This window comes from Schistocerca serialis, chromosome 3 (genome assembly GCF_023864345.2).
Source record: "Schistocerca serialis cubense isolate TAMUIC-IGC-003099 chromosome 3, iqSchSeri2.2, whole genome shotgun sequence".
NCBI classification, from domain to species: domain Eukaryota; kingdom Metazoa; phylum Arthropoda; class Insecta; order Orthoptera; family Acrididae; genus Schistocerca; species Schistocerca serialis.
In genome coordinates, this window is record NC_064640.1 from 1,005,720,095 (window position 1) to 1,005,745,841 (window position 25,747).

General features: G+C 38.5%; 1 protein-coding gene across 1 annotated transcript in view; it reads right to left on the reverse strand.

Moving 5' to 3' along the window:
* LOC126471453 (uncharacterized) overlaps positions 1 to 25,747 on the reverse strand; it is a 306,777-nt gene that overhangs the window by 196,692 nt on the left and 84,338 nt on the right. Inside the window, exon 3 of the mRNA XM_050099642.1 lies at positions 14,661 to 14,753. The gene's annotated coding sequence lies outside the window, so the exon portion shown is untranslated. The remainder of the gene's footprint in view (positions 1 to 14,660; positions 14,754 to 25,747) is intronic.

A 25,747-nucleotide genomic window follows, 5' to 3' on the forward strand; every position in this document is an offset into this window, starting at 1 on the left:
ATTTCAAACTCTTCTATTCCCTTCTTATCTAAACTGTTTATGTCCCGTGCTTCCCTTTCGTACGTGACTACAATTCATGTAAATAATCTCAGAAAATACTTCCTAACACTTTAATCTATATTCGATGTTAACAAATTTCTCTTCTTCAGAAATGTATTTTTTGACATTGCTGGTCTACATTTTATATCCTTTGTACTTCAGCCATCATCAGTTATTCTGCTACCCAAACATCAAAACTCAAGTGTCTCGTTTCCTGTTGTAAATCCCTCAGCATCACCCGATGTAATTCGTCTCCATTTCATTATCCTTGTTTTACTTTTATTGATGTTCACCTTATACTCGTATCATACTTTCAAGACTTCCCGTTCCGTTGCTCTTTAGAAGTCTTTTGCTGTCTCTGACAGAATTACAATGTCATCGAAAAACCTCAAAGTTTTTATTTCTACTCCCTGGACTTTAATTCATAGTACAAATTTTTCTTTGGTTTCCTTTACTGATTGCTCAATGTACAGATTGAATAACATCGGGGATAGGCTACAATATTGTCTCAATCCCTTCTCAACCACTGTTTCTCTATCATGCCCCTCGACTCTTTTAACTGTCATCTGGTTTTTGTACAAGTTGTGAATAATCTTTCTGTCCCTATATTTTACTCCTGACACAATCAGAATATCAAAGAGAGTATTCCAATCAAAATTGTCAAAAGCTTTCTCTAAGTCTACAAACGTTACAAACATAGATTTGCCTTTCCTTAAACTATCTTCTCATAGAAGATAGGTCGTAGGTTCAGGTTTGCTTCACGAATTCCTGAATTTTCCCGGAATCCCAACTGACCTTCCTCTAGTTTGTCTTCTACCAGTATTTCCAACCGTCTCTACAGAATTCGCGCTAGTATTTTGCAACCATGACTTACCAGACTGACAGTTCGTCAATATTCACACCTGTCAGCACCTGTTCTCCTTGGAATTAAAATATTTGTATTTTTCTTATAGTCTGAGGGTATTTCATCTGTGTTATACATCTTGCACACCAGATGGAAGAGTTTAGTCATAGCTGGCTCTCCCAAAGTTATCAGTAGTTCTGATGGAATGTCGTCTACTCACTGGGCCTTGTTTCGACTTAGGTTTTCCAACGCTCTATCTAATTCTTCTCGCAGTATCATGTCTCTCATCTCTTGATATTCGTACAGTTGCTTCCCGTTTCACCAAAGGCCTTTTTAATTTTCCTGTCGGTGGTATCCATCTTTCCCTTTGTGATATATGCCTCTAAATCCTTACATTTGTGCCCTAGCAATTCCTGCTTAGCCATTTTGCACTTCCTGTCAATCTCATTCTTAGACCTCTGTATTGCATTTCGCCTGCTTCATTTGCTGTGTTTTTATATTTTCTCCTATCACCAACTAAATTCAGTATCTCCTGCGTTATCCAAGGATGTCCACTAGGCCTCGTCTTTTTACCCATTTGATCCTCTGCCGCCTTATTATTTCATCTCTCAAAACTTCCCTTTCGTCTTCTGCTGTACTCCTTTCACCTGTTGTTGTCAACCGTTGTCTAATACCCCCTCTGAAACTCTCAACAACACCTGGTTCTTTCAGCTTATCCGGGTCCCATCTCCTTAATTTCCTACCTTTTAGCAATTTCTTCATTGCTAATCTACAGTTCGTAACCATTACATTGTGGTCAGAGTTCACGCCTGCATCTGTAAATGTCGTACAATTTGAAATCTAGATCCGAAATATCTGTCTTACCATTATACAATCAATCAGGAAACCTTCTTGTGTCTCAGTGTCTTACTTACTTTCATGATTTTTAAACCAAGTATTAGCGATAATTAAACTATGCTCTGTGCATAATTCTTCACGTCGCTTCCTCTTTCATTCCTTTCTTCCAGTTCATATTCGCATCATTATTTTCCTTTTTTCTCATTTTCCTACTATCTAATTCCAATTCGACGTTACTGTTAAATTGTCGTCTCCCGTAACAATCAGATTAATTCCTTTTATCTCATTATACATTTCTTCAATCTCTTCATCGTCTGTGAAGCTAGTTAGCTTACCCGCATTCCTATTTTATTATTCATTTTTAAACCTACTCCTGCATTACCCCTATTTGATTTTGAATTTATAAACCCGTTTTCACCTGAACAGAAGTCCTGTTCCTCCTGCCATCTAAATCCACTAATTCCCACAATACATAAATTTAACCTATCTTTTCCCTTTTTAAATTCTCTAACCTACTTGCCCTATTACGGTAGATATACACACAGATAAAAAAAAATGGTGTCGTGCTGAAAACTTCAGAAGAGCGTGTGTTACGTCGGAATTTGTTCCAGAAGTGTGCTGAAGGTAGACTGTGGCTTTGGTAGCTATAACGTCCATGCGATTTGGATTGCGGATAATTCAGAATAGTTTTCGTAGAACCATGCTTTTGACTGGAGGTCTAGGTGACCACGGCCGTTGACTATTGTAAGAAAATGAAACGCCTCAGCCGTCCTTACGATGTTCTTTATTGTGTAGCTACCGATTTCGGCACGTCAATGTGCCATCTTCAGGCCTGTATGCATAAACAGTAATGATAGCATTATCAACTTACCAACCATGCAACACAAAGACAGATTAAAACCAGAATAAGTATCAATGACAAGACTCTACAAGTGAATCTGTAATAAACATTTGATAGAACGAATAGATACATCCATTGCCACATAACTAAAGTATACCATAACGAATTTCCACTCTATACATAGAAGAGCATCAAGCATTGATTGTGAAAGCTGATAAGGAGAATACCCTGGTTATATATATCACTGAATATAGTGATAAAGTTAAATAGTTTTTTTTTAAAAAAAACAGTATTTCACAAAAACGCAAGTAGAGAGATTTCTTTCTTATCTGATGATAAAACCGGCAAGTCCCTCGAAGTAATGAATCCACGTGCCCCCTATTTACGAGCACAACCAAAAATTCATAAAACGAATGTCCGAATGAGGCCCACTGTTAATTATTGGTTGGTTGGTTTGTGGGATTGAAGGGACCAGACTACAAGGGCCATCAGTCCCTCACTGTTAATTATATAAGCAGTCCAGTTTATAGACTGCGCAATAAGTTAAATGAGATTTTGGTCACTCACTATGTGTTGAGCGACAGTTCTTAGTCAAGATTACTTATGATCTGATTGGGAAAGTTAAGCTTATTCAAATACCTGATAATTACATATGGATGTCGCTAGACACTGTAAATTTGTACAGAAACGTTCCTGTAAATGAAGTCATTTCTCTTGTAAGACTGAATTTTATTAAGTACAGACGTATGTCAATACGTGAGATTGATGATTTTTTTAAACTGTTAGAACTAGTTTTGTCACATAATTACTTCTCATTTAAAGGAGAGTTTTTCAAGCAGCATGATGGATTAGCACTGTGGTGTTGTCTGTCGGGAACACTAGCTGCTATTTTTATCAATCATTTGGAAGTAAAATTTTTATACAGTAGCAGGAGTTGAGTGGTTTAATTATATACTATTATCGATATGTTGACGATATGCTGTTATTATTTAACGAAGAGAATGAGGGGTCAAAGATAATTTTTGAGGCGTTCAAAACTCTACATCCCAGTATACAGTTTACATGTGAAAGTGAAGCAAACAAGAAAATTAATTTCCTGGATATTGCGTTGATGAATAATGATGGAAGTCACACATTTGCAATTTACAGGAAGCCAACAGCTATAGATGCAATTATCCCACGTCATTCTGCCCATCACGATAGAAATAAAACTTCTTTCTTTCACAGTTCAGGCAGCAGATTGATAAAGATTCCATTAGAAGTTGATGAAAGAGAACGGGAAAATATGTTTCAAAGGATATAGCGTTCAATAATCGGTTTCGGCCTGAATTAATTGACCAAGAAGAGTTCTGATTTTCTATACGGGATTTCTTTAGAGCGACGCAGAAAGAGACAAAAAATTTTGGCCAGTATGAGTTACGTTGGCCCACTGTCAAATGATGTGGCACATTTTTTCGTAAAGTTAATGTTAATGTAGGATTCAGAGATAACTGCACGTTCTCAAAGTTGCTGACACATTCAGTGGAACAGTTCGATCCGTTACAGAAATCATACGTATACAAAATAACCTGTGCTGATTGTGAATCCATACACATAGGCCAAATTAGTAGAACTTTCAGAGAAAGATGTAGAGAACATGCTTCCCTGCATACTATTAAACATTAGAAGTTCAAAGAACATTTGAAGACAACGAAACACACAGTCGTTGGTATAGATGCGAATCCAAAGATTTTGCACTTCGTAGATAAGGGAAGTACAATGGACATCACAGAAGATCTGAAATTTATATCCATTCCCACAAAGAACCCAATTGTTTGCTGAAAGAACAGTCTAAGTCTAAGAACAAACTATTCTTTGACTGTTTTCGTAATTTCTTACGCACTTACGCCATAGTTTATGCCCTGCGTCTTAGAATTTCCTTGACATTGTAATCGGTAGATATTGGTATTAATGCTGTACAGACAGACTGTAACCTCAATGTATCGACCCACATGGCTTTCATGGAAACATTAAGAATCTCCACTTACTACTTTATACCATTTGTTTGACTATACCCAGTTATTGGGTTTCATCCTCTTATCTAATTATTTCAGTTACGATATTCCTTGTACATGGCTTTGTTTTCGATTACTGATGTCGATTGTGAAACACTCTTACACTCTCAGTTTTGATGTCGACCGACTTCTTTGAGTATTCGCTGACACATATCTTTGGACGTTGTGATTTGAATGATTCTCCAATCAGTTAGCAACTGATGGTTGAAGTGCTGACATCACCGTTACAGCTACTTCTGGCATTCATTTAATGGTTGTTATTTGAGTTGTACCTTCTCGTACTGTTTTTATGTCGTTCTGTAGATAGCCTGGGTAATTCAGTTATGTTGGCCACTGATGCAGCGTATATTGGATCGTGATAACCCATTCAGCATCAACTACGTTGAGTCCCTCAGCGTTCTCAGTGTCTTTGTGCGCATTTGGCATATGAGTGGTGAGGGTTTTTCTGTATTCACGTATGATTTCTTGATAAAACGCCGTAGTTGTTCGGGTCTCTGCTTGTTCTCGTATTAGTGGTACATCATTTGTAGTTGTGGTTTGTTGGGTGCCTATTACAATCTGTCTTGTGCCTGTAGGGTTATGATAACTCTTTCTCCCTTCTCCCCCCCTCCCTTTTCCCCCCACTACCTGTTACAGGCAACGTTTCCGCTCTTTCATGACTGTTTTAGCATTGGCTAGGTACGTGCCTCTTACCCATTCTCGTTGGTAGTTGATTGATTCATGATACAACTGTTTCTAGATTTAGTTTGGGTTATCTGACCACGCTTGGGATCGTACATGATAAATAATTTACAGCGTATTTAAGAGAATTTTTCGGGTAATGATCTATGCTGACGTGTACGTTGCTGTCATTGGCCTCCAGTTAATTGATTGGTGGTAGGACTGTGTTAGCCCCAGGATTATGAGTAGATCCCTTTAAATCTCTTCAATATGCAATTATTTTAGCTGTATGTGACACATTTAGTGGTTACGCAACCGTTTTCAAGTTTACAAAGGTTTACATTTACCTTCATTCAGGTCCCGCTGGACAGGACTTGTGGCATTGCCAGTGATTTTGTTGTAATAGTGTATGTATTGCCAACTTATAGATTTCTGTAACACGGTCATAGTCTTATTTTTAACAGGCATAGATTTACGGAGGATCTGATTACTGACATGTTGTGTGGCCTCCTCACTGGTCGATTAATAACATGGTTTGTGTTTTAGATGATATGTATGGCCAGTAAGTTCCTTTGAAATTTTGATTGCATGGATGTAATGGCTTTTGGTTTTAATGTGGTGGAAAGACCAAGTTGTGTACTGGTTACAGTACATTTATTCATGACTATGTTACTTTACATCTCATAGATTTTGTTCTCTTGTGTTTAATACGTATGGATACTTTTTTAGTGGTTTACTAGCCAGAAAGCTTTTCTGATATTTTATGTGTATATATTGTTGAGTCATCCTTTATGGGGCACTGCATGAGCCCTGGCTACTTAGTGTCCTTGTTTCATGGCAGTACATGATACATAGATACAATCGCACATGAATGTTGTTCACCATGAAGTTTCTTGTGGGGTTTTTCATATGTTCTACACATGTTATGGTCTGAGGTGGGTCCTATATTGGTCTTCTGACACGCCTTGGCCATTCATTTTATGTATATGACATAAGTATTCCCCTCAACTGTTTACAATTCAGAATTTTATACTCCGACACGACACATGAACCATGTTTTTTCGCTCTACTTGTTTCTGTGGTTGTTATCTCCTTCATACATTTATCATCTTCTACAGTTATTGCCTTTCAGTAGGTTATTTCAGGGTTGAGCTGATAATGTATTTCCGACTGGCCAATAAAAATCATAGAACAGTTATTTAATGAAATTATTAATAAATAATATAATTGCACAATGTATAGAGTGGAAATTCGTTATTGTATGCTTTCGTTCTGTGACCATGGATGTATTTGATAGCGTGTGGAATCACGGACTGCTGCACAGCATGTTTGGCTATGGCATACCAACAGCATACATTCAGCTGCTTAGAAGTTACCTCACTGGCACGACATTCAAGGTCAGACTGGACGGTGCACTGTCTACGGAACGACCTGTTGAAATGGAGTACCGCAGGGATCTGTAATGGGCCCCACCCTTTACAGTGTCTACACTGCAGATATTCCAGAGACGCCACGTATCCGCCGAGCGATATACGCTGACGATACAGCACTCATCACGAGGTGTCGACGACCAGACGCCCTCCACAGAAGACTGCAAAAAGCCTGCTCAGACCTAGAAAGCTGGGCAACGAAGAAGAGAATTGATTTCAACGCCACCAAAAGCCAAGCTCTGCTGCTAACTAAAAGACGCCGTCCGGTGATACCGAATGTACAGCTCTTCGGCACCAACATTCAGTGGACTGACTCTGCAAAGTATCTGGGAGTCATACTTGATAGAGGACTCACGTGGAAGAAACACATAGACGCAGCCTGGCGGAAATCGCCTCAGAGACTGGGTCAACTATACCCACTCATCAACGAGAACTCGACGCTCCCTCTAACAGACGGACTGCATCTCTTCAGAACGTGTGTACGACCAATAATGGACTACGCGTGTACAGTCTGGGGAAATGCCGCAAAACCACACATTGACCGATTGCAGAAGCTGCAAAACAAGGCTCTCAGAAGGATATACCATGTGCCAAGATATTTCCCCGCCAAATATCTCTATGAAGCAGCGGAGGAACCACCAGTCAGAGACAGATTTCGCCAGATAGCAGCGAAATTCTACGACAAGACTTGGGTTTCAGACAACCCATTTCTCAACCAACTCGGACAAACCAATGACGACCGGGACCGCCAAAAACGGCCAGTGGCACTTCTCCACCTTTAAAGAGAGGAGTCCACCAGAAGAGGACACTGCCCATGAAACTGCCAATCGTGAAGACGCATAAACACTAGAAGCACTTGGAGACAAAGACCAAAAGAATCAGTAGGCGAAACCTCCAATGGGTTAATGCTACACACAGACCGGGACGAAATACCCACAGAGGAGGCATGTGCGGCAGCTCAGTCGGCATCCATCCGTGACAGTGGGAACGTCTCTGCGCTTCTGGTTTTTTCCATATTCGAATTTGAAATGTGCGCTGCAATCGAAAATCCCGCCACGGTTTTTGTTGGCGAAAAATCTAAAACCTATAGAAATTTATCGTGAACTGTGCGAAGTGTACGGAAGCAATGTAGTGAGTCAATGTTCCGTCCGGAAATGGTGCATTCGGTTTAAAAATGGCCGAACCAACGTTCATGAGGAAGAGAAGAGTGGACGCCCGAGCATTGTGACTGAGGGTCTTGTTGCTAAAGTTAATGAAACGATTCGTGAAAACCGTCGCTTCACAATAATGGAGCTTTCGCTATCTTTTCCACATATTTCACGGACTTTGTTGTTTGAAATTGTCACTCAAAAGCTATGTAGGCGTGACTTACTGGCTGAAGTCTCAGTCGGCAGAATTTTACGACGTATGTCTTTCAAAGCTTGTTCACCGCTATGATAAATGTCTCAATATGTTTGGAGACTATGTGGATAAGTAGTACGTCAGTCGCTCTTTCAGATGTATATAATAAAACCTATTTCTTGTACTCAGTTTTTTTAATGCCAAAATATTCCCTACTTTCTGAATAGCCCACGTAAAATTTAGCAACAGTTCAGATGGTCCGGGCTTGAGAGGGGGCTATGTTATATGTTCCTCTCTCCCCGGCCATCCATTACTTAGAACATCAAGGAATCCTATTATATCACTTAGAATGTGCAGGTGCTCTATAACATTGTACCGACACATAGAATAAAACATTCAATTAAAAATTAATTTGTGTCTCAATGTTAAAGGGGATATATATTGTTTATTCCACGTGTTTCTGTGTAAATTTTGTATTTTTCCTCTTATATTCACGTAAAATCGAAGGATTTATCCGAAATATACATGTTGTTTCACTTCTTCTCGTCACGTATTTGAAAGAATTCAATGTCCTGCGTGTTAGAGTTCATCGACGTTATTTGACGTTCTCACCAAAAATCCCGAAAAGTTCTCGATTGGAACATCTTCATCTTTTTTTTTTTTTGCAAACATAACATCAAAATCTGTGTTCAATTTCTAATGCTTTAATGTGTAAAAATAAAATTTCTAATTCCAATTATCAGAAGAAGAACAATTATCACAAGGGAATAAGAACACAACATGTAGATCAACATCCACGAAATCTGTCACTGAAGACTCCTTGCAAAGATAACTGTCTACATAGTTATACCGTAATAAGTTCTTGACCGATTTACTTCAATTTTTTCACAATACTCTAATAAACATTCAAACGTACGTAGGCTACTTTTTTTTTTAGCAACAATGTAAAGGTTTTCTGTTTACTCCAACTGGAGAAAGAAAATGCTGTACCATACTGTGCTGCGGAACGGTGTGGTTCCGTTTTTTCTCGCAGTCAGTGTTACCGACGATTGCAGGTCCCTTAAACTATTAGACAAATCGTTTCCCCCTTTTTTCCCTCATATATTATAATTTTAAACGAAAATTGTGTACACAACAATGTGCTGTTTCATTTTCTTCCTCGCAGTCGGCTTTAGCAGAATATAGGACATGGAGAAAATTTTAAATTACGTTTCGTACATTTTTCATCTTTGAACGCATTGAATAAAAGGCGTGCAAATGACAGATACCAACAAGAAACAACCATATCATACATTTAAAAATTAATCCTTTATTGTAATATACATTTAACCATTATGACTGTTGCCTTGTGTATTAGAGACTTTGGGATATATAATTGGCGTTAACTTTGGTTACATTAGCCCTCAAATATTTAAAACATTTCGATCATTTCAGATTTACGAATCAAAGGTGTTGGCAAACAACAAAAATATTTTTAAAAACAAATTCACTTCATTTATGCTTGAGAATTCTTTCACATAAGAATTTCTGAATAGATCGTATTTGTAGCTAAGTTACATTTTCTTGTACACAGATTTTAATCGAAAACTCCATTATGTAAATGATCAATACGGAGCCACGTTCTACATATTAGCGAGTTGTTGCAAATATAACTAACATTAACAGTACTATTATCATTGATTATGACAACTATCAGACACTGATTAGATAAGGAACAGGAACTGTCTCTTATTCAGTAAGACCACACATATCAATGATCGCAACCGATTTGTGTTGTTGTCTTCAATCCAGACACTGGTTTGATGCAGCTCTCCATGTCACCCTGTTCTGTGTAAGCTTCTTCATCTCGTAGTACCTACTGCAACCTACATCCTTCTGAATCTGCTTAGTGTATTCATCTCTTGGTCTCCCTCTACGATTTCAATCCTCCACGCTGTCCTCCAATATTAAATTGGTGATCATTTGAGGCCTCAGAACATGTCCTACCAACCGATCCCTTCTTCTGCTCAACTTGTGCCACAAATTCCTCTTCTCCCAAATTCTTTTCAGTACCTCCTCATTAGTTACGTGATCCATCCATCTAATCTTCAGCATTCCTCTGTAGCACTACATGTCGAAAGCCTCTATTATCTTCTTGTCTATACTATTTATCGTCCATGTTTCACTTCCATACAAATACTTTCAAAAAAGACTTCCTGACACTTAAATCTGTACTCGATGTTAACAAATTTCTCTTCTTCAGAAACGCTTTCTTTGCCAATGCCAGTCCACATTTTATGTCCTCTCTACTTCGACCATCAGCAGTTATTTTGTTCTCCAAATAGTAAAACTCATCTACTACTTTAAGTGTCTCATTTCCTAATCTAATTCCCTCACCATCACCTGATTTAATTCGACTACATTCCATTATCCTCGTTTTCCTTTTGCTGATCATCTTATGTCCTCCTTTCAAGACACTGTCCATTCCGTTCAACTGCTCTTCCAGGTCCTTTGCTGTCGCTGACAGAATGACAATGTCATCGGCGAAACTCAAAGTTTTAATTTCTTCTCCATGGATTTTAATTCCTACTCCAAATTCTTCTTTTGTTTCCTTTACTGCTTGCTCAATATATAGATTGAATAACATTGGGGGTAAGCTAGAACCCTGTCTCACTTCCTTCCCAACTACAGTTTCCCTTTCATGCCCCTCGTCTCTTATAACTGCCATATGGTTTCTGTACAAACTGTAAATAGCCTTTCGTTCCCTGTATTTGACCCCTGCTACCTTCAAAATTTTAAAGAGTATTCCAGTCAACATTGTCAAAAGCTTTCTCCAAGTCTACAAATGCTAGAAACGTAGCTTTGCCATTCCGTAACCTATCTTCTAAGAGAATCCAAACTGATCTTCCCCAAGGTCGGATTCTACTAGTTTTTTTCATTCTTCTGTAAAGAATTCGTGTTAGTATTTTGCAGCCATGACTTATTAAACCAATAGTTCGGTAATTTTCACATCTATCAACACCTGCTTTCTTTGGGAAAGGAAATGGACATAGCGAGGGGAAGGAGGAGACGGAGAGAGAGGGGGAGGAGATGATGAACAGAGAAAGAGAGGAAGAGGTGATGCACAGGGAGAGGGGGGAGGTGCAGGAGATGAGCAAAGAGAGGGACGAGGAAGAGAAGGATATAGAGAGCAGAGGGAAAGACATTGAGTCTTGTTTATTATTACTGCAAACGAAACGTTGATTGAGAATTGAAGTCGGTTAAAATGCATGGGTAAATCGGTTGGGATCATTGTTATTTGGGATATGACAGAAACTTCTCAAGCTGCGGGCTCTGTGAGAATAGTAGCTTCAATAACAGCATTTCGCATAATGTATCTTCAAATGCAATGGATTACACAGTATCGGACGGTTCATATTCCGTAGTAGTATTCAGTTCCCATACATATTTAGGAATTTCGAAGAATTCCCAGGTTCGCTAGCTGAGGATAAACATCCGAAAGAATAAATATAACACAATAATTATCTTTGGAATTCGTATACTGTGATTCAAAAGACACATTAAAACACAATAAGTAAGTATTCAGTTCAATATTGTAGCAAAACAAATGCAACCAATGAACTGTCGGCACACACAGCTCTGCCACGGACTCATGGCTGAAGTCAATAGACATCGACTACGTAACAGGCACCAAAGTACATTTCATCAGTTATACGTAGTGGTAGAACTAGGCTATAACTAATTTTATCTTTCACATTTTATATGACGTTCAGGGAAGTAGCTCCAGTAGAGAAGCTTCATTCATTAAGTTGTTAGTTATCTACTGAGAAAATTCACTGTTCAGTTGCTAAGTCATTTATATCTATTATAGATACTTTATCTAGTACCACAGTCTTCAAGTGACATCGAATAAGTAAAGAAATGATCCACTGTACACGTCACCGTTTCTTACTGAATAAGAGAGTTGTTATTCCTTCTCTTACCACTGTCTGGTAGTTGAAGTAATCCACGATTAATAGGGCTTTATTTTAGTTATTCATATGTTCTGGAAATTATATTTACAACAACTCGCTATGATGTAGAACGTAGTCCCCTGCTGATCACTTACATAATGGAGTTTCTACATTAAAAATCGATGTACAAGAAAATCTAACCAAATTACAAAACCTCTCTATTCAGAAATTCTTGTGTGAAGGAATTTTCAAATATAAATTATGTGAATTTGTTTTTAAAAACGTTTTCGTTGTTCGCCTACTAACAGGGTGAATTATTTTTATGGCTGCATACTTTGCTCCTTTCTGTGCAAGAACCGTGTTTAGTTGTAGACAGTGGAGTGCGTTTCGTTCTTAGCGGTATGCCTGTGATTCCCACCACTATTTCGCTAATTCTTGACAAAACACTTCATGAGAGAGAAAGTATAGAGTGAGACTCTTGTAATGTCTTGTTTCTTAAAGTTCTGCCGATATGAGGTTGGATGAAGGACACCAGATTATATTCGTACAGCGCGTTTTTGTGTGCATACACAACCTCTTTCATGGGAAAAGTCGGTAACATCTGTTTCTTAAAATAAAAAAAAGTCATGAAATCTGAATAGTGAGGCACACACAACAGCATTGCGAGTCGTAACAAGTAGTGTCCTAACAACAGGCATAGTTATATGTCAAAATACAGAATGAAAAAATACCTTGCTCGCTAGAGAGAGCACAATTAATATCAAGCCGAAAATTAGTGTCATGTTGCCAAACGAAACAATTATGGCAGAGGAGAAAGCACTGGGCGGGTTACCAGAGTTTATTCAAAATAAGGCAGCGCACTACTGTGGAGCTGTGCTGTGCTTAGTCACAGTCTAGTAATCCCAAGAAAGCTAGGCCTTCATGTCAAATGAATCAAGTTCTAGGGATAAATAATATCGTACGGAACGCGTAGAATTTACGACGATTCTTATCAGATGAAATGTAAACTATAACATATATCAGCGCAGTTCGGTACTTTTGCGACAAATATAAAAAATGTTCGTGCTTATCATTGCTGGAGATATTTCAGGAAATTTAAAATGGGAGTATACAACGATTAGCTTGAACTGAGGACCGTCGGAAAATTGTGAAAGAAAATAGTTGCAGCCAATTATGTGGAAAACACTACAGATAATTTACCATTCACAGAATTTTTTTGGAAGAATTCTCAGTAGCACATCAGGGAAACGGCGCAAAATTACGAAATTTGAAGACCACATTATAATTCTAATTACGTAGCTCGAACAAATAACTGGAAAATTATCAGTGAGAGATGTATGTAACATTACGTTTCAGAGTAAAAGATGTACTCTGGAAGATGACCGATTAGTCCTCCATGCTATTCACGAGGTGATGAATCTACATAAATAGCAAAGCAATACCTAATTTTTATAGTCGGCATCAGGCCCTATTTGAAAATGCTACAACTAATAAACGAATATGATTGCTGGAAAGCCATTTCTACTACTTAAATATTTCGAAAATAATGCTTATGCCAGGGTGATTCATGTAAGTAATATGTAAAAGAAAAGTTGTTCTCACAAGTCTAGACGATAATGATTGCTTGTATGGAATTTTAGATAATTAATACGTGGTATCGGTCAATTGTGATATATTCAAAAAAGTGGTTAAGGTGTCACACAGAAATTCTATAAAATAATCTGCTAAGGTGTAAATGAAATTCCCCCTTCATATTCGTGACTTATACAGTCAGTGTGAAACACTCTCCCCGGGATCTTGGTACAAGTAATAAACACAATCTTAAAGATGTATTCCGCCAAGCAACAAAGAGGCATTTTATAATAGTTATCAACAATATATGTTACTGTCATGCACAAAGTTTTAGCACAAAAATGCAAATGGAATGATATGAACACAGCAACTACTCTTGAAACAAGCAGGATAAGAACACAGCACCTCGAGCGTCATCGTCAGCTGGTAGTTACGTTGAGTCTCAGAACTGCACAGGTGACTGTATTTCGCAACGTAGCACTTGTGATCAAGCTTTAAAACTTAGTTCCACCGCTTCCTTCGCACAACAATAGTTTGCAGGTTGAATATGCATTGCTATGAACAGCAAATCAGGTAACAGTTACCAGGCATGAAATGTTAGTCATGTCAGCTGGAAGTTTTATACGCAATAATACTGCCTGAAAATATGTACTGTAACTAACAAGAAATTCCGTACAAGTCGTTACTTAACGAACATGTTCACTAATCGGTTTATATCCCTAGTGAAAATATAGTGATTCGACCCTTCATTGATGTATTTCATTCCCGCGCATCTCTCATAAATTCTGAAATGATCGAAATGTTTTAAATACTCGAGGGCTAATGCAACCAAAATTACCGCCAATTACATACCCCAAAGCCTCTAATACATCTGGCAACAATCATAATGGCTAACTGTGTGTTACCACCAAGAGTCCATTTTTAAATATGTGGTACGGTTGTTTCTTGTTGGTATCTGCGAACTGCACGCGTTTTATTCACTGCATAAAAAATGAAAAATGCAAAGTTTATTGTTGTAATGTAATATAAATTTTTATTCATGTCGGGATGGCACTGAGTATTAGGATTGAAATTACTGTTAGCGAGCATGCGAGAATAGGAATTACTTACTGTGCTTCGCGGGTGTTGGATGCCGATGGCCTAGGTCCTCCTCCTCAAATTGTGGGGATATTACTCGGTCTTCACGTCGTGCATCAGTGTAATCTGGAAACAACAGTTAAAATTAATACTGGATCAGAGCTGAAATTAAATTTAAAAAGACAACAAAGAAATTAGAATATGTGTAACAGTGGCTGAATTTTATCAATTTCATCACGCTTTAAGATGTTACCACAAAATAGTAATATGTCTAGGTCTCCCCTCGGGTATATTCAAACACAAAGAATTTCGTATGTCTGCCGGAACTCTACGTTATCAATAGAGGAAGGCATCATCACACGGAGCAGCACACAACGCTGGTTGTTGTCAGATCACGAGCAGCGCACCCGCTGGCGTCTACCAGTCGCCTAGCCATACTTGTTGCTGTGAGATCGATAAGGGGGCGTCGTCGCTTATTGGCCCAGCATGCAACATCCGGGCCTGTTGCGCAGCTACCTCATAGAGTGCCGCGCGTTAGGGTAACAGCGGCTCACAGTTCTTCTTCGAGAGTGTTTCAAACAAAGATCTGTACCGATCAAGAATAGCATGCGGCGCAGTTGCGCCTACCCAGAACTTACAGGATACGGTAGAAGCAGGATGTGCGGGCACCCGAAGCGACGCCATGTTGCGCGTGGCAACCCCACCCCGCGTCTCTTCAATCCACAGCCGCGCGTGCTGTGATTACCGCTAGCGGCACTGCTGTCGCTCCCTCTACCTTCAGCTGCTTCTCACGCATCATAAGCCGTTACACGTACGAATGCAAACAGACCAGTTACTGTTTCTGATACAATGTATGACAACAGCCTCGGAATGCAGTTGCAAGCGCGCGAATGCGTACGAGCGCGTGGTGTGTGTGTGTGTGTGTGTGTGTGTGCGTGTGTGTGTGTGTGTGTGTGTGTGTGTGAATTCCTATGCGTTCGTATTTTTCCGAATAAGCGCAAATAACGTCACCTGTCTCACATTAATTTCTCAATAGCTGAGGGCAAAATACAAATATACGTCAAAGTCCGAAGTTCGATGAAACGTAAAAAAGGATGGCCTATTTCGATTAATTGTGCTAATTTTGCAGTAATGTGAAATTTTACATCATAGTTCAGCGATAATTTAATATGTTAACTCATTTCCTAGCCAAATGATGTAGTCCAGCGGTTAAAACACTGTAAAGCACTGGCCCATTATTGGACCTTAACTAAGAAGGAATGGTGTACAAATCTGTTTTCTTTGATGAAAAAATTTACGTATATGTCTATACTACGCAAACCTTACCATGTGTGGCCGAGAGAACTTCGAGTAACACCCTCACTTGTCCTCTTCATCTGTAGATAATTGCCGGCCGAGTGGCCGTGCGGTTCTAGGCGCTACAGTCTGGAACCGAGCGACTGCTACGGTCGCAGGTTCGAATCCTGCCTCGGGCATGGATGTGTGTGATGTCCTTAGGTTAGTTAGGTTTAATTAGTTCTAAGTTCTAGGCGACTGATGACCTCAGAAGTTAAGTCGCATAGTGCTCAGAGCCGTTTGAACCATTTTTTTGTGGATAATTCAGCCGAAACTTTGAATACTATGTGTTATATGGGCTGATGACAAATCAAAGGCACTGTACGAAAAAATTATAAATTGCGCTGACTAAAAAATCAGTCATTATTTACAAAACATCGTTATTAGTCGCCGTCGTTTTCATAATAACAGAAAGCTGGCATTAAGCACAGGTATGTTTTCAGCCAAATGATTTACGAATCCATAAGTAGGTGGCAGTAAACAGCGTCGATCCATCATACAGTACAAAACCTGCTTGGCAAGGAAACATGTTACTGAATCCTTACTGCTGGCAGTCAGCACAAGATACACTAAACAGTGAAAACAGGACGACCACTTGCTTCATAGCGAGTTGCTACACAACATAGCACCTATTCGACTAGTGCTTGGTACAGTTCTGGAGATACGTAGCACCGCATGTCCGGGTCATTCTCCTGCGCTTGCATGAGACCTGTGGTAGTAATCGGAGACACGCTGACAGCTGCGAACCACAGGCATCCCTTCATGCTTGATGTATTGCCCAACGGCGATTCCCTCTTTCAGCAGTATATTTGTCCCTGTCTCGGAGCCAGAACGGTACTACAGTGGTTTGAGGAACATTATAGCGAACTCACATTGACGTTTCGGCGACCAAATTCGCCAGATGTATATCCTATGGAACGCATCTGGGTCGCTATCGGACGCCATCACCGCGTCCGTATATCAGCGGCCCGTTATTTATGCAAATTACATGACCTGTGCTTATGCATCTAACGCTACACGCCTCTACAAACCTACCAACAAAGTGTCGGGTCCATGATCCACGCAATCAGAGATGTATTTCGTTCCAAAGACGGGCAAGATGGTCATAATGTTTTGGCTCATCAGCGTAGTTTTAAAGATATTGAAGTCTTAAGTTCCAATGGACACGTTGTATATTAAAAGTCACTGTCTACCGACAAAACATAAGCTTTTCCAAAAACAAATGAAAAAGTATTTTCAACTATATTTTATAAAATTACAAGATCATGTAGACTCAGTGGACAGCGAAATCTGGATCACTTCACCTCACATCACATGCATAGTCTCGTGTCTGAAAAATAGCGAATTTCTTACGGCTTGCGAGAATAACGGAATGTATCAGGTTGTTAAGACAGCGATGAGGAACAAATCTGCCGGACCTGATGGGCTTCCCATAAATTCTAACCTCAAACTTTGACAATCTTAAAATCGCAACTAAGTATTATATACAATGAAATCTTAAAAGTAACTCACTTATCTACGCCTGCAGAGAGCGCTTTACATTAGGACGTTCGTATGGACAAAACTCTGTCATACGGCAGAGGTTTAACCCATATCAGTACCCTCTGCCAAGTACATTTTAGCAGTTCCCTCATACCACATAAACAGCTTAAACATTGTTAAAATACCTTTGTAACAAAACGGGGATAATTACACAGCAAACCCATTTATATCAGAGTAAAAACATCATCAACGCGACATCTCCGATGAGCTCTTCCCAGTGTTTCAGTCCCCGTACATCAGGGTAACCAGCAAGAGAAGGCATACCACAGACTATAACAATTTATATTATCTTAAATTCAGTAATATCTGATCAGAAATCGCAAAACTGGCAACAGTGGAAATATATCCAGCTTTAACGTGAAATATACCGAAGCATTCAACGCTTACTAAATGTCCGAAAACGAATTGTAATCAAATACAGAAAAACATTCATCATACGTTTCTAACCACTAATATCAGAACGACATAGTACGAACTGGTAACGGAAACCTTAAGGACACATGAAATGAAGCCGGCCGGTGTGACCGAGAGGTTCTAGGCGCTTCAGTCTGGAGCCGCGGGACCGCTACGGTCGCAGGTTCGAATCCTGCCTCGGGCATGGATGTGTGTGATGTCCTTAGGTTAGTTAGGTTTAAGTAGCTCTAAGTTCAAGGGGACTGATTACCTCAGATGTTAAGTCCCATAGTGCTCAGACCCATTTTTGAACCCGAAATGAAGTGGATTACATCTAGCAACGAATTCAAACTGCAATGTCTGTATTCATGATGCCACCACGGTGGATCACTCCATTCTTAAGGAGTCGGTCAGAAATAGAATACAAGCGAGTGACGTTGGACATACTATGCTCAATCGGGAGGAACGGAAAGTACGATTGTAAATGTTATTTTTCAGAGCTGTTGTTTAAAAATCTTTTGATTTCCATTTTATATACTTTCTGATGTTATTAAGTGAAATTCTCTATAACACTATCTTGGCTTTAGCAAACCAGTTTGAAACAGAAGTCGACAGATAATGTAACAACTGGTGTAACAATGATGTACTAGAACAATTAGTGACACGTCGAAAACCTGGACAACTGTAACGCTTCCTTGAGACAAGCTTCCACCATCTTAAAACATTCACAATATACAATTTTACCATATAATGAGCGACATACAAATTTGAAAATCGGTTTATAAACGATGCAGTATTTTTCACTAGGGGTCGTGCTGTATGCCTCTCAAGTACTCGTAAATCGGCGAAGCGCTTGTATCTTACAACAATTAAACCACAAACAAGTAGCAGCGATTGCTTGCAGTCCGGATATACACACAAATATTATTTAGTTGTAGTTGATCCGATTCCTGCGGATTGTTCTACGTACAATGGTTTGTCACGATTTCCCTATGTCCAACAACGACTATCTAAACCTAAGTGAAACCATAATTTATTAATTTTTAGTGAACTTCTCCCCCACGTACGCAGATTAGGCCCGAATTTTGTGTTGTATTGCAAATTAAGAGTATTCGTTCAGCTACGTTGCAATAACCTTGATTATTGATACAGTTGTATTAAAAGTTAAGAAACTAGTTTATTCGGTATGTTTCCATTCACTAACGACTCACGGAATCAGTTTTTGAGGAAATTTAGCTTATAGGGATAACAATTTTAGAATACAAAAAAATGGTTCAAAAGGCTCTGAGCACTATGGGACTCAACATCTTAGGTCATAAGTGTTGTGGACTGACAAGACAGCCAGTCCACAGTGACGGGTAACCGAAAGGCACGCGCTTAAATTCACGCAGGCTGGCGTGAGGTCTGAAACAGGATACGTAATGAATGCTATAAAGAAAAGTACGTAGCTGCTGGAATACTTAACTTTAATCCACAATTGGTGAACATTGGTCTTGTTGATGTACATGCTTCATTAGATACATAGCAAAGGATAAATGGCGCCTTGCTAGGTCGTAGCAATTGACTTAGCTGAAGGCTATGCTAACTATCGTCTCGGCAAATGAGAGCGTAATTCTCAGTGAATCTTTCCTAGCAACGTCGGCTGTACAACTGGGGAGAGTGCTAGTAAGTCTCTCTAGACCTGCCGTGTGGTGGCGCTCGGTCTGCTATCACTGACAGTGGCGACACGCGGGTCCGTCGTATACTAATGGACCGCGGCCGATTTAAAAGCTACCACCTAGCAAGTGTGGTGTCTGGCGGTGACACCACAATAAGTCCCCTAGAACTTAGAACTACTTAAACCTAACTAACCTAAGGCCATCACACACTCATGCCCGAGGTTTTAGAATACAGAAGCGCATTGTGAAAACTATGTTTCGTGTTTCGTGTTAGCTCTAGTCATCCAAAAGATGCCTCTTCAAAAAACTTCTTAGTTTGACAAATGATGTACAGTTTATATATATTCATTGAGTTTTAAATGATAAAAATTCTCTTTCCTCAGAAAACATTAATATAACATCAGGACCAATGACAACCTCTACTAACAAGGGGAGGCCGCCAATTGTGAAATTCAGATTCGATTCATACTGCGCATAATAAAAGCTCATGGCCAGAGGTGTAATGTAGCAAAGCAACAAGATGCACTTCTCAGCCGTTGTCGAGAAAATCGACAGTTAAAAGAAATCGTTGCGGTGAAATACTCTCTACGATTAATAATTTTGTACAGCGTTGTGGCGTAGCGGTAAGCGCTGGAGTTGGTAATCCGAAGGTCGCCGGATCGAATCTCGCGCCATGCAACTTTTTTTTATTATTTGTTTTTTCTAATTCAAATGTATATATATATATATATATATATATATATATATATATATATATATATATATATATATATATATATATATAAAATTCCCGCAATCGGTTGCAACCATTATGCATATAATAAGTTGTTGAAAGTCGTTTGTCGTGGAAAGTAATACTTGAAATAAAACACAATATCACAAATAATATTCAAGTGTGTGCGTGTGTATGTGTGTGTATACATTTGAATTACAAAAAACAAATTATAAAAAAAGTTACATGGCGCGAGATTCGATCCGGCGACTTTCGGATAACGAACCCGAGCGCTTACCGCTGCGCCACGACGCTGTAGAGAATTGTTTATCGTAGAGAGTATTTCACCGCAACGATTTCTTTTAACTGTCGATTTTCTCGACAACGGCTGAGAAGTGCATCTTCGTGCTTTGCTACAGTACACCTCTGGCCATGAGCTTTTATTATGCGCAGTATGAATCGATTCTGAATTTCACAATTGGACGGCTCCCCTTGTAAGGCTTAAAAGGGTTAACATTACTATAGAGAAGGGTCACATAAATTGGAGCGCATGTATTCAACAACCTCCCACGGCACAGTAAATGTGATGTACGTATTGTGGCAGAGCTTAAAACCGAATTTAAGAACTTTCTGTCATGGGACTCCTGCATTAATGTACATCTTGACAGTAACTCTAAAGATTAGTGTTTTGGGTTATAATAGACATTATCACTGTAATATGATAATCTTTTGTAGTGTTAATTCATTTCATTGCGTTGCAATAAAATTAAATGTACATCTTTGACCACTTTTCACATCCAAAAGACCCCTCCCTCCTTCAATACGCGATCCATGGAATGTAAAGTAAAAATAATACAAAGTTTGTCTGAATGAGGATAGCAGAAACTACCAAAAAGTCTTAAAAAGTAACCATTCGAATACAGAACCGACAAGTAGGTTCAATGCGTATGATTTGTTTCTGTAACTATTTCATAAAAACCGCGTACAAATAATTCAACGAGAATTCTAGTTTTGATACATGTAGCTGAATCTCGCATAGAAATAAGGGCTTTGACTTACAAATGACAGTAGATTTCCATTATTTAGAGTTTTCCTACTTATTTTCCATAGCGTACTAGATATTGTGCTTTCTATCGACGTTAGCTATTTTTTATTGGTATTTCAATATATAGATAGCTATTGGGGAGAAAGGTAGACAGTATTTTAGAAATCGAGGTACATAACACTTCAAACTAATTGAAATTTACGCATTTTTTTTAGTTAGTGCGCAGATACTAATCTGAAGGTTCTCAATTACCTTACATTCTTCCGTGTAAAGATGAATTAGTCGCATTGGACCACAGCTTTCTAATTTATGTTCTTTCTAATATGGCAGCATAATGTAATGGACAAAGGCTTTTGGTAGAATACCATAAAATCGTTAAATGGAAACAGAGAAATAAAGTGGGTGAAAGTGTAAATCTTCCCCATAATAAAAGGAATCTCAGGACAGTAGCTACAGTATTTTCAGTTTATCAACGACTGCATTGCAATGAAAACCACGGTTCAACGTTATCTTCTTACCTTGGCGTTTCACAGTATAAAAACATAATTACCAGATGAAAATAGAAGGATAATGGTATGCACAACACAATTCAATCTTAAATTACTGTTCTTGAGGTGAAGAAGGTATACTTCATTTATTTATCAGTATCACATTTCAATAGGCGTACTGTTTGGTATTCATCACTAGACCTTAGAATTATATAATATGACATTAGACTCTCAACAAATAAATCACTTACTCTGTAGTAAAATGCTGCGTCATTACTTTATATACATGTTTACCGCTTTCATTTATTCCAGTTCAAATTTGTCTCTTAATAGACTTCAGGTACATGATTTTAGCTTGAGCTTTTCGTTCACTTCAGAACTTTTAACATTATATCTCTGCAGAATAAAAACTGCATGAATTAACCCATTTTGAAGTCCAAAACGACCACTAATAGTTTATTCTAAACTATCGAATGAGACTGTATAATTTTTAAGTAACTTTAAGAATTAGACTTAATTATTCTTCACGATTTGCTTCTTAATGCTTGATAATCAGCAATTACAACTAAATACTCGAATCAGAAATTAAAAATACTGTAATAACGATATTTTCTCTGTAATTACTTAATGCAGAAAAATGCAATGGTTTTGGATTAGAAAGCTAATGCCCCCTTGTAAAGGGACACCCTGCTCTAGCATCACTTTTCCTCAACAGAAGTAGTCGATACCAGAATAATTTTCGAATTTTGGACAGGTTAGTATTAACTCAACTGTTTATCTGAAAAATTTCGTATGTTTTTATACACAATGTTATATTTAAATCTAAGAAGTATGAATTTGAATTACTTTATTTTCGTTGTTACAATCGATATGTACTGGCTGTGTATGTACAGTTAATTTTTTTTAGAAATATTTGAAATTACTAAATATTTGGCACACTTAAAATTCCTGTTATTAATTATGCAATCTGATACTGTTTATTACGTTTACTTCTGGATTCGTTTATAAAATAATAGTATAAACTACTACAAATTCATTTGTCTAGAAAAATTGTAAAGTCTTTGAAATATTGTTATTTCCCCAGAGTGAAGTAGTAGTGGGCATGCCTTTGATGTGTTCAGATATGTTTTTGTATTGAGGAAGAAGAATGTAATTTCGGCTTCCTGAATATGAAAATTCAAAAGACAGTGTCATAGAGTAAAATGTGAAACAAATAAACATAAAAAAATCTGCACAGGTATTCATCAAATTTATTTACGTTAATCGGAACATTAGAACCTAAAATGTGAAAATTTCAGCTTCAAGAATCAGAACCCTAGACATGAAGAAATGGAGCCAACAACAATAAAAGAAGATAAATAAAAAGTTTATTGTAAATCTTACTCCTCTTGTATTTTTGAAAAGACTTTACCATCGACAATAGTAGTGACAACAGCAAAGGAGGGAGGGGGAGACTACAACCTGTATTTTATGTTGCAGTTAATGTCGTGCAACTTGCTTACCACGAGAACAAATAAACTACTCAGTGTCACACGGCGATTGTCTCCCTTCTAGAAGCCATTCTTTTTGCGCTAGATTCCAGTCTACGAGAAGTGTAGAGTGGATGAGAAGATAAGTAGCGGCAAACAATAATAATACTTAAACACTGTGCTGGTTTTTAACAAATAAAACTCATAATAATTATTAGCTGTTGTTTTTACATATTACCAGTGGCCTAGAACCTACTAAAGACATATTTCACAGTTGTGGTTATTATCAAAAGAAACAGTACCTTAATGACGGTAGTTTTTTTCGGTTTTGTTTAAAGAAGAAATCTGAAATCCAACATCACATAAATAAGATTTGAAGCCAGAACGTACCTCAAAGGCGTCGTCAGATAAAACCTCCCATAAATGGCTACTGAGCATTTCCAATTTGAGAAAAAATTATTTTTTACTTTCCATTGCTGTTAAGTTACTAATTATTTCAAAATGTCTTACTATTATCACTGGCGACGGCTGTTACCTTCTGCTAAAGACGACACAGTATGCTGCTCAACAAGACTTAGCTGCCATGCTTCTTCCAGCAAGTGAATCAATAAGCAACGCAATCAGTTCTGCCACTACCTGCGGCGCATGTTGCAGGGTGGAACCTGGGAATGGACCCGGCCGCGGGCCACGGTCCAGGCACGCCCACGCCGCGAGCGACTCATAGTTAGAGCTGTTCGCCACTTTAGATATGGCGCGGTGTTGCTCTGCCTCCAAGTCGTTAATTCCTCAGTAGTACGAGTACTTGCTAACTATCCCTGCGTATGGCACCGGAATCGATATTCGTATCTCATGATTTTAGCGCTTTCATCAGTGACTACTAGTGTTTTCTGCGAGCATGGCTAAGGGTCCAGTCTGTAAGCCATTATTTCTAACAGTACCTGCTGGGGCTTAGTCTGTAGGAATGTTAAGAACGCTCGTGCAGAGAAAAACAGTCGTGCTTCAAATATGAGGGAACACTCGCGAAATTTTCTTTCCGAAATCCAAAATTTAATTCTCACATACAGAATTCCGAGTACTAAGGGAGAGCTCTAGAAATGTTCTCTCTGCAATTATTCCTAGGTCCATATTGCAATATTTGACTCACATTTCAAATTTACTAGCGTACATTGATGCTATAACTTTCCATCCGATCTTTGCAATTCGTTCACTCAATTGAGGCAGACATGGAAATCCTCTACACCACACTGGCCGTTTCCTTCCCTCATCTATGCCAAACCAAGTTAGAACTACCTGCTAATGATGCCCATAACGATCACTTGCTGACGAAGGTAGGTGGCGCTGTGGTTATCACACTCGTCTCGTTTTCGGGAAACTGTTCAGATCCCCGTCCTGCCAATCATATTCTGGTTTTCTGTATTGTCCTTCCATCGTTTAAGGCAAATACAGGAATGGTTCATAGCAAAGGACACGGGCGATGTTCTTCTCTATCTTTCCGCCTAGCTGAATTTATGTTCCGTCTCTAATGACCCCATGTCTTATTTTCTTCATCAAAGTTTCCTTTCGAACTTTCTCATAATCGTCCGTAAATATTGCCCTTCAAGTACCGACCATGGATTTTCTGTCTGTGTCACAACAAAGAACAGGGAGCTGCTCCGGTGTTAATTGTGCTTGTATACATCATGTTATCATGGCAGAGAAACGAGGCATTTTTACCAGTAATAATACTCATAAGCGGTAATTTCAGTAGAAAGAATAATCAGCAATTTCTCTCTTGAAAAACATTCAATACTCTGCAGGTTCATCACAATAACGTGGATTTACGCTACATAAATCGTCAACAAAGAGCAGATCATCACAAAGTTGTAGTGACGTGGAAAATAGATACGTTTAGGCTTATGTACAATCTCTTCGCAAACAAACAAATATTGTTCATGATAATCGGATTTTTTTTTGTACATGCTGCAGAAATTAGAAGTTTCAAAGAGAACTCACAAGTAGCAATAATACCTGGTTAAAATATCCTGGGGCAGATAATAACGTAGCTACAGTCTTTCTCGGAATCGAGATAACGAAAAAGCTAAGTACTACGAGTCTCTAAACAAACAGACCTGCTTAGAGCACCAGAACGGATAGTATGGGCCACTTATTCCAGAATCTGTATAAAACTTGTGTTCTTGAATATATAACTGTATAAAACCTATATTTCCCGTAAATGGTGAGAAAAAGATTTCTAACAAAACTGCATAAAGCAAGAAAAGATTTTCGAACACTTAAAATTTGAGATGTTAATAAAGTGTCGGGTAGCATGGATCATACGAAAAGATGGGGTATTAAACAAAAAAACGGTTTTGTGCTTCATTAATCATATTGTATTCTGTTTGTGTGTCAAAAGTACAATACAACAAGAAATTAAGGTAAAAACTTAGACAATACAAACATAAATTTTACCTTGAAAAATATCTTGGTTCTTTCGCATGG